The following is an 8,947-nucleotide window of genomic DNA, read 5'->3' as shown; positions in this document are numbered from 1 at the left end:
GGATGAAATGAGAAAAAGGGTGAAAAAATGGCAAAGTGTCAAGGGAGAAATTCAGAAACCCAGGCCGAGCTGCCTGGAGCCTCAAAGCGGATAGAAATAGCGTGGAGAGCCGCTGTTAAGCCAGACGCCCTCTGGCGGACACAGGCAGGAGTTGCAGTAAATGCATTGAAGTCAATGGGCGAGAGTAAGCCATGCCTTGCGTCCTGGAGCCCAGGGGCGGTTCTAAAGTCTGTGAGAGCCGCTGTGTCCCTGGATGAAATGAGAAAAAGGGTGAAAAAATGGCAAAGTGTCAAGGGAGCTAGGCAGAAACCCATGCTAGGGTCCTGGAGCCCAGGGGCCGCGGGAAAGTCTGTGGAGAGCCGCTGTTGCCCTGGATGAAATGAGAAAAAAGGTGAAAAAATGGCAAAGTGTCAAGGGAGCTAGGCAGAAACCCATGCCTAGGGTCCTGGAGCCCAGGGGCGGTTCTAAAGCCTGTGAGAGCCGCTGTTGCCCTGGATGAAATGAGAAAAAAGGTGAAAAAATGGCAAAGTGTCAAGGGAGCTAGGCAGAAACCCATGCCTAGGGTCCTGGAGCCCAGGGGCGGTTCTAAAGTCTGTGAGAGCCGCTGTTGCCCTGGATGAAATGAGAAAAAAGGTGAAAAAATGGCAAAGTGTCAAGGGAGAAATTCAGAAACCCAGGCCGAGCTGCCTGGAGCCCGGGGGCGGCTGCAAAGTCTGTGGAGAGCCGCTGTGTCCCTGGATGAAATGAGAAAAAAGGTGAAAAAATGGCAAAGTGTCAAGGGAGAAATTCAGAAACCCAGGCCGAGCTGCCTGGAGCCCAGGGGCGGCTGCAAAGTCTGTGGAGAGCCGCTGTGTCCCTGGATGAAATGAGAAAAAAGGTGAAAAAATGGCAAAGTGTCAAGGGAGAAATTCAGAAACCCAGGCCGAGCTGCCTGGAGCCCAGGGGCGGCTGCAAAGTCTGTGGAGAGCCGCTGTGTCCCTGGATGAAATGAGAAAAAAGGTGAAAAAATGGCAAAGTGTCAAGGGAGAAATTCAGAAACCCAGGCCGAGCTGCCTGGAGCCCGGGGGCGGCTGCAAAGTCTGTGGAGAGCCGCTGTGTCCCTGGATGAAATGAGAAAAAAGGTGAAAAAATGGCAAAGTGTCAAGGGAGAAATTCAGAAACCCAGGCCGAGCTGCCTGGAGCCCGGGGGCGGCTGCAAAGTCTGTGGAGAGCCGCTGTGTCCCTGGATGAAATGAGAAAAAAGGTGAAAAAATGGCAAAGTGTCAAGGGAGAAATTCAGAAACTCAGGCCGAGCTGCCTGGAGCCCAGGGGCCGCGGGAAAGTCTGTGGAGAGCCGCTGTGTCCCTGGATGAAATGAGGAAAAAGGTGAAAAAATGGCAAAGTGTCAAGGGAGAAATTCAGAAACCCATGCCTAGGGTCCTGGAGCCCAGGGGCGGCTGTAAAGTCTGTGGAGTGCCGCTGTGTCCCTGGATGAAATGAGAAAAAAGGTGAAAAAATGGCAAAGTGTCAAGGGAGAAATTCAGAAACTCAGGCCGAGCTGCCTGGAGCCCAGGGGCCGCGGGAAAGTCTGTGGAGAGCCGCTGTGTCCCTGGATGAAATGAAGAAAAAGGTGAAAAAATGGCAAAGTGTCAAGGGAGAAATTCAGAAACCCATGCCTAGGGTCCTGGAGCCCAGGGGCCGCGGGAAAGTCTGTGGAGAGCCGCTGTGTCCCTGGATGAAATGAGAAAAAAGGTGAAAAAATGGCAAAGTGTCAAGGGAGCTAGGCAGAAACCCATGCCTAGGGTCCTGGAGCCCAGGGGCGGTTCTAAAGTCTGTGAGAGCCGCTGTGTCCCTGGATGAAATGAGAAAAAGGGTGAAAAAATGGCAAAGTGTCAAGGGAGAAATTCAGAAACTCAGGCCGAGCTGCCTGGAGCCCAGGGGCGGCTGCAAAGTCTGTGGAGAGCCGCTGTGTCCCTGGATGAAATGAGAAAAAGGGTGGAAAAATGGCAAAGTGTCAAGGGAGCTAGGCAGAAACCCATGCCTAGGGTCCTGGAGCCCAGGGGCCGCGGGAAAGTCTGTGGAGAGCCGCTGTGTCCCTGGATGAAATGAGAAAAAAGGTGAAAAAATGGCAAAGTGTCAAGGGAGAAATTCAGAAACTCAGGCCGAGCTGCCTGGAGCCTCAAAGCGGATAGAAATAGCGTGGAGAGCCGCTGTTAAGCCAGACGCCCTCTGGCGGACACAGGCAGGAGTTGCAGTAAATGCATTGAAGTCAATGGGCGAGAGTAAGCCATGCCTTGCGTCCTGGAGCCCAGGGGCGGTTCTAAAGTCTGTGAGAGCCGCTGTGTCCCTGGATGAAATGAGAAAAAGGGTGGAAAAATGGCAAAGTGTCAAGGGAGCTAGGCAGAAACCCATGCCTAGGGTCCTGGAGCCCAGGGGCCGCGGGAAAGTCTGTGGAGAGCCGCTGTGTCCCTGGATGAAATGAGAAAAAAGGTGAAAAAATGGCAAAGTGTCAAGGGAGCTAGGCAGAAACCCATGCCTAGGGTCCTGGAGCCCAGGGGCCGCGGGAAAGTCTGTGGAGAGCCGCTGTTGCCCTGGATGAAATGAGAAAAAAGGTGAAAAAATGGCAAAGTGTCAAGGGAGCTAGGCAGAAACCCATGCCTAGGGTCCTGGAGCCCAGGGGCGGTTCTAAAGTCTGTGAGAGCCGCTGTGTCCCTGGATGAAATGAGAAAAAAGGTGAAAAAATGGCAAAGTGTCAAGGGAGAAATTCAGAAACTCAGGCCGAGCTGCCTGGAGCCCAGGGGCGGTTCTAAAGTCTGTGAGAGCCGCTGTGTCCCTGGATGAAATGAGAAAAAGGGTGAAAAAATGGCAAAGTGTCAAGGGAGCTAGGCAGAAACCCATGCCTAGGGTCCTGGAGCCCAGGGGCCGCGGGAAAGTCTGTGGAGAGCCGCTGTTGCCCTGGATGAAATGAGAAAAAAGGTGAAAAAATGGCAAAGTGTCAAGGGAGAAATTCAGAAACCCATGCCTAGGGTCCTGGAGCCAAGGGGCCGCGGGAAAGTCTGTGGAGAGCCGCTGTGTCCCTGGATGAAATGAGAAAAAAGGTGAAAAAATGGCAAAGTGTCAAGGGAGCTAGGCAGAAACCCATGCCTAGGGTCCTGGAGCCCAGGGGCCGCGGGAAAGTCTGTGGAGAGCCGCTGTGTCCCTGGATGAATTGAGAAAAAGGGTGAAAAAATGGCAAAGTGTCAAGGGAGAAATTCAGAAACTCAGGCCGAGCTGCCTGGAGCCCAGGGGCGGTTCTAAAGTGTGTGGAGAGCCGCTGTGTCCCTGGATGAATTGAGAAAAAGGGTGAAAAAATGGCAAAGTGTCAAGGGAGCTAGGCAGAAACCCATGCCTAGGGTCCTGGAGCCCAGGGGCGGCTGCAAAGTCTGTGGAAAGCCGCTGTTGCCCTGGATGAAATGAGAAAAAGGGTGAAAAAATGGCAAAGTGTCAAGGGAGAAATTCAGAAACCCATGCCTAGGGTCCTGGAGCCAAGGGGCCGCGGGAAAGTCTGTGGAGAGCCGCTGTGTCCCTGGATGAAATGAGAAAAAAGGTGAAAAAATGGCAAAGTGTCAAGGGAGCTAGGCAGAAACCCATGCCTAGGGTCCTGGAGCCCAGGGGCCGCGGGAAAGTCTGTGGAGAGCCGCTGTGTCCCTGGATGAATTGAGAAAAAGGGTGAAAAAATGGCAAAGTGTCAAGGGAGAAATTCAGAAACTCAGGCCGAGCTGCCTGGAGCCCAGGGGCGGTTCTAAAGTGTGTGGAGAGCCGCTGTGTCCCTGGATGAATTGAGAAAAAGGGTGAAAAAATGGCAAAGTGTCAAGGGAGCTAGGCAGAAACCCATGCCTAGGGTCCTGGAGCCCAGGGGCGGCTGCAAAGTCTGTGGAGAGCCGCTGTGTCCCTGGATGAAATGAGAAAAAAGGTGAAAAAATGGCAAAGTGTCAAGGGAGAAATTCAGAAACCCAGGCCGAGCTGCCTGGAGCCCAGGGGCGGCTGTAAAGTCTGTGGAGTGCCGCTGTGTCCCTGGATGAAATGAGAAAAAAGGTGAAAAAATGGCAAAGTGTCAAGGGAGCTAGGCAGAAACCCATGCCTAGGGTCCTGGAGCCCAGGGGCGGTTCTAAAGTCTGTGAGAGCCGCTGTGTCCCTGGATGAATTGAGAAAAAGGGTGAAAAAATGGCAAAGTGTCAAGGGAGAAATTCAGAAACTCAGGCCGAGCTGCCTGGAGCCCAGGGGCGGCTGTAAAGTCTGTGGAGAGCCGCTGTGTCCCTGGATGAAATGAGAAAAAGGGTGAAAAAATGGCAAAGTGTCAAGGGAAAAATTCAGAAACCCATGCCTAGGGTCCTGGAGCCCAGGGGCGGCTGTAAAGTCTGTGGAGAGCCGCTGTGTCCCTGGATGAATTGAGAAAAAGGGTGAAAAAATGGCAAAGTGTCAAGGGAGCTAGGCAGAAACCCATGCCTAGGGTCCTGGAGCCCAGGGGCGGCTGCAAAGTCTGTGGAGAGCCGCTGTGTCCCTGGATGAAATGAGAAAAAGGGTGGAAAAATGGCAAAGTGTCAAGGGAGCTAGGCAGAAACCCATGCCGAGCTGCCTGGAGCCCAGGGGCGGCTGTAAAGTCTGTGGAGTGCCGCTGTGTCCCTGGATGAAATGAGAAAAAGGGTGAAAAAATGGCAAAGTGTCAAGGGAGAAATTCAGAAACTCAGGCCGAGCTGCCTGGAGCCCAGGGGCGGTTCTAAAGTGTGTGGAGAGCCGCTGTGTCCCTGGATGAATTGAGAAAAAGGGTGAAAAAATGGCAAAGTGTCAAGGGAGAAATTCAGAAACTCAGGCCGAGCTGCCTGGAGCCCAGGGGCGGTTCTAAAGTGTGTGGAGAGCCGCTGTGTCCCTGGATGAATTGAGAAAAAGGGTGAAAAAATGGCAAAGTGTCAAGGGAGCTAGGCAGAAACCCATGCCTAGGGTCCTGGAGCCCAGGGGCGGCTGCAAAGTCTGTGGAAAGCCGCTGTTGCCCTGGATGAAATGAGAAAAAGGGTGAAAAAATGGCAAAGTGTCAAGGGAGCTAGGCAGAAACCCATGCCTAGGGTCCTGGAGCCCAGGGGCCGCGGGAAAGTCTGTGGAGAGCCGCTGTGTCCCTGGATGAAATGAGAAAAAAGGTGAAAAAATGGCAAAGTGTCAAGGGAGCTAGGCAGAAACCCATGCCTAGGGTCCTGGAGCCCAGGGGCCGCGGGAAAGTCTGTGGAGAGCCGCTGTGCCCCTGGATGAAATGAGAAAAAGGGTGAAAAAATGGCAAAGTGTCAAGGGAGCTAGGCAGAAACCCATGCCTAGGGTCCTGGAGCCCAGGGGCCGCGGGAAAGTCTGTGGAGAGCCGCTGTGTCCCTGGATGAAATGAGAAAAAAGGTGAAAAAATGGCAAAGTGTCAAGGGAGCTAGGCAGAAACCCATGCCTAGGGTCCTGGAGCCCAGGGGCCGCGGGAAAGTCTGTGGAGAGCCGCTGTGTCCCTGGATGAAATGAGAAAAAAGGTGAAAAAGTAACAAAGTGTCAAGGGAGAAATTCAGAAACCCAGGCCGAGCTGCCTGGAGCCTCAAAGCGGATAGAAATAGCGTGGAGAGCCGCTGTTAAGCCAGACGCCCTCTGGCGGACACAGGCAGGAGTTGCAGTAAATGCATTGAAGTCAATGGGCGAGAGTACCCAATGCGCCAAAAAAGTGCTGAAAATATGACAAAGTGTCAAATGAATGGGAGTCAATGGGCGAGAGTACCCAATGCGCCAAAAAAGTGCTGAAAATATGACAAAGTGTCAAATGAATGGGAGTCAATGGGCGAGAGTACCCAATGCACAAAAAAAGTGCTGAAAAAGTCCACACGAGCCTAGTCAGAAATGCAGGCCGAGGCGGCTAAAGCCCCAAAGCGGCTATAAAAAGCGTGGAGAGCCGCTGTCGCCCCGGAGGAACGGAGAAAAAGTGCTGAAAAAAGGCCTAAATCCTAACGGACCTAGGCGGAAGTGCAGGCGAGGCGGCAGGAGTCTGAAAACCGCTATAAAAAGCGTGGAGAGCCGCTGTCGCCCCGGAGAAACGGAGAAAAAGTGCTGAAAAAAGGCCTAAATCCTAACGGACCTAGGCGGAAGTGCAGGCGAGGCGGCAGGAGTCTGAAAACGGCTATAAAATGCGTGGAGAGCCGCTGTCGCCCCGGAGAAACGGAGAAAAAGTGCTGAAAAAAGGCCTAAATCCTAACGGACCGAGGCGGAAGTGCAGGCGAGGCGGCAGGAGTCTGAAAACGGCTATAAAATGCGTGGAGAGCCGCTGTCGCCCCGGAGGAACGGAGAAAAAGTGCTGAAAAAAGGCCTAAATCCTAACGGACCGAGGCGGAAGTGCAGGCGAGGCGGCAGGAGTCTGAAAACGGCTATAAAATGCGTGGAGAGCCGCTGTCGCCCCGGAGGAACGGAGAAAAAGTGCTGAAAAAAGGCCTAAATCCTAACGGACCGAGGCGGAAGTGCAGGCGAGGCGGCAGGAGTCTGAAAGCGGCTATAAAACGCGTGGAGAGCCGCTCGGATGATTTTTCAAAGTGTCAAATGAATGGGAGTGAATGGGGCAGAGTACCCAATGTGTAAAAAAAGTGCTGAAAAAACGACAAAGTCCACACGAGCCTAGTCAGAAATGCAGTCCGAGGCGGCTGGAGCCCCAAAGCGGCTATAAAACGCGTGGAGAGCCGCTCGGATGATTTTTCAAAGTGTCAAATGAATGGGAGTGAATGGGGCAGAGTACCCAATGTGTAAAAAAAGTGCTGAAAAAACGACAAAGTCCACACGAGCCTAGTCAGAAATGCAGTCCGAGGCGGCTGGAGCCCCAAAGCGGCTATAAAACGCGTGGAGAGCCGCTCGGATGATTTTTCAAAGTGTCAAATGAATGGGAGTGAATGGGGCGGAGTACCCAATGCGCGAAAAAAGTGCTGAAAAAACGACAAAGTCCACACGAGCCTAGTCAGAAATGAAGGCCGAGGCGGCTGGAGCCCCAAAGCGGCTATAAAATGCGTGGAGAGCCGCTCGGATGATTTTTCTAAGTGTGAAATGAATGGGAGTGAATGGGGCGGAGTACCCAATGCGCGAAAAAAGTGCTGAAAAAACGACAAAGTGTCAAATGAATGGGAGTGAATGGGCGGAGTACCCAATGCGTGAAAAAAGGTCTGGAAAAACGACAAAGTGTCAAATGAATGGGAGTCAATGGGCGGAGTACCCAATGCGCGAAAAAAGTGCTGAAAAAATGACAAAGTGTCAAATGAATGGGAGTCAATGAGTGTTTTGGTCGACCAGGAAAAAACGCGTTTACGGGAGAGGGTAAATCAGCCGAGAGGGGGGGGGGGGGTATACTTTACCCTCTCCCGTAAATGCCATTTTTCCTGGTTGACCAAAACACCTCCAGCACGATTTCGGAAACCCAGTTTTTAGAAACACTGACCTCCAGGGGAAGTACCGAGAAAAGCACACTTTTGAATCCGCTTTTGACGCACTGAAACACGGACGTGAGCTGGGGCTGTGCCGCTCTTGGAAAACCCCTGGAGGTTATTTTCTAAAACGGGTTTCCGCGTCCCCCTGGGCGCCCGTGTTGGGCCGCGCAAGGCGGTCCGGGCTGCCCACCCCATCTGAGTGCCCCGTTGGGCCGCGTGCATGGCAGGCATCCAAGGAAGGCTGATGAGCAGCGGTGATGATGATGATGAGACACCAGCTGCAATTTTGACAAAGTGTCACCTCTCAAGCATTTCCAAGCGTGACACAAACAAAAGGGAACGGGAACTTTGATATGAGTGACTTGTGCTTCTTTTTCTCCAAGTGTCACTCCACAGCTGGCACCCAGGCTGTGTGACGCAGGTGTCCGACGAGGAGCGCCCGCGATGGGCCGCGTCAGGCGGCCCGGGCCGCGCTATCACCTCCGGATGACAACATCCAAAGGAGCACGTTGGTGCTTGCTGGGAGTTTGCGCACGCGATAGGCGACGCCTGGCGGCCCTGGCCGCGCCTCGCCAGCGGGTAATGACGACCGCGAGCGCCATGCTGCGCCGATGGAGCTGTCCGAGGAGCGAGAGCGCCCGCCATGGGCGGCATCCGGCGGCCCCTGGCCGTGCTTCGTCTGCGGGTCGCTCTCCACCTCCGGGTGGCCAATCCGAGGTGTCCGCAAAGTGTGTGCGCTCGCCATGGGCGGCATCCGGCGGCCTCTGGCCGTGCTTCGTCTGCGGGTGCACACTAGGCGCGGTGGCTTTGTCCGCGCTCCACCTCCGGGTGGCGAATCCCAAAAAGCAGCACTTGGGTGCTTCGTAGGTGTCAGAAAAGTGTGTGCGCCCGCCATGGGCGGCATCCGGCGGCCTCTGGCCGTGCTTCGTCTGCGGGCGCACACTCGGAGCGAGGCTGCTGCTCGCTCCGGCGCGGTGGCTGGGTCCGCGCTCCACCTCCGGGTGGCGGAAGGAATCGAAAAGGAGCACTTTGCTGCTTCGCAGGTGTCAGAGGAGTGGGAGCGCCCGCCATGGGCGGCATCCGGCGGCCCCTGGCCGTGCTTCGTCTGCGGGTCGCTCTCCACCTCCGGGTGGCCCACTCCAAAGAAAATAAAAAAGGAGCCCAGCTCACTGGAAGGCAAGCTGAGGCTCCGGCGCGGGTAAGAGGGGCCCGCGCCTCACCTCCGGGTGTCCGACAAAGAGGAGCCGAGTGTGCTCATTGGAGGCCAGTGGGACCTCCGGCGCGGTAGCAGGGCCCGCGCTTCACCTCCGGGTGTCCGACAGAGAGGAGCCGAGTGCTCACTGGAGGCGAGTGACACCTCCGGCGCGGCCACCCGGGGGGCCATTGCCCCCCACCCGGCCGCGCTCGCACGCACCCCAACCCCCTGAGCCCCCACTGACCTAGCGGTAAACCAGACCCGCCTTTGGAGGGCCCCCGCCGGCCGGCCGTGGTGCCGGTGTTCGGGCGGACGG

The sequence above is a fragment of the Dunckerocampus dactyliophorus genome, unplaced genomic scaffold, assembly GCF_027744805.1.
Source record: "Dunckerocampus dactyliophorus isolate RoL2022-P2 unplaced genomic scaffold, RoL_Ddac_1.1 HiC_scaffold_71, whole genome shotgun sequence".
NCBI lineage: Eukaryota > Metazoa > Chordata > Actinopteri > Syngnathiformes > Syngnathidae > Dunckerocampus > Dunckerocampus dactyliophorus.
This window is presented reverse-complemented; position numbering follows the sequence as displayed.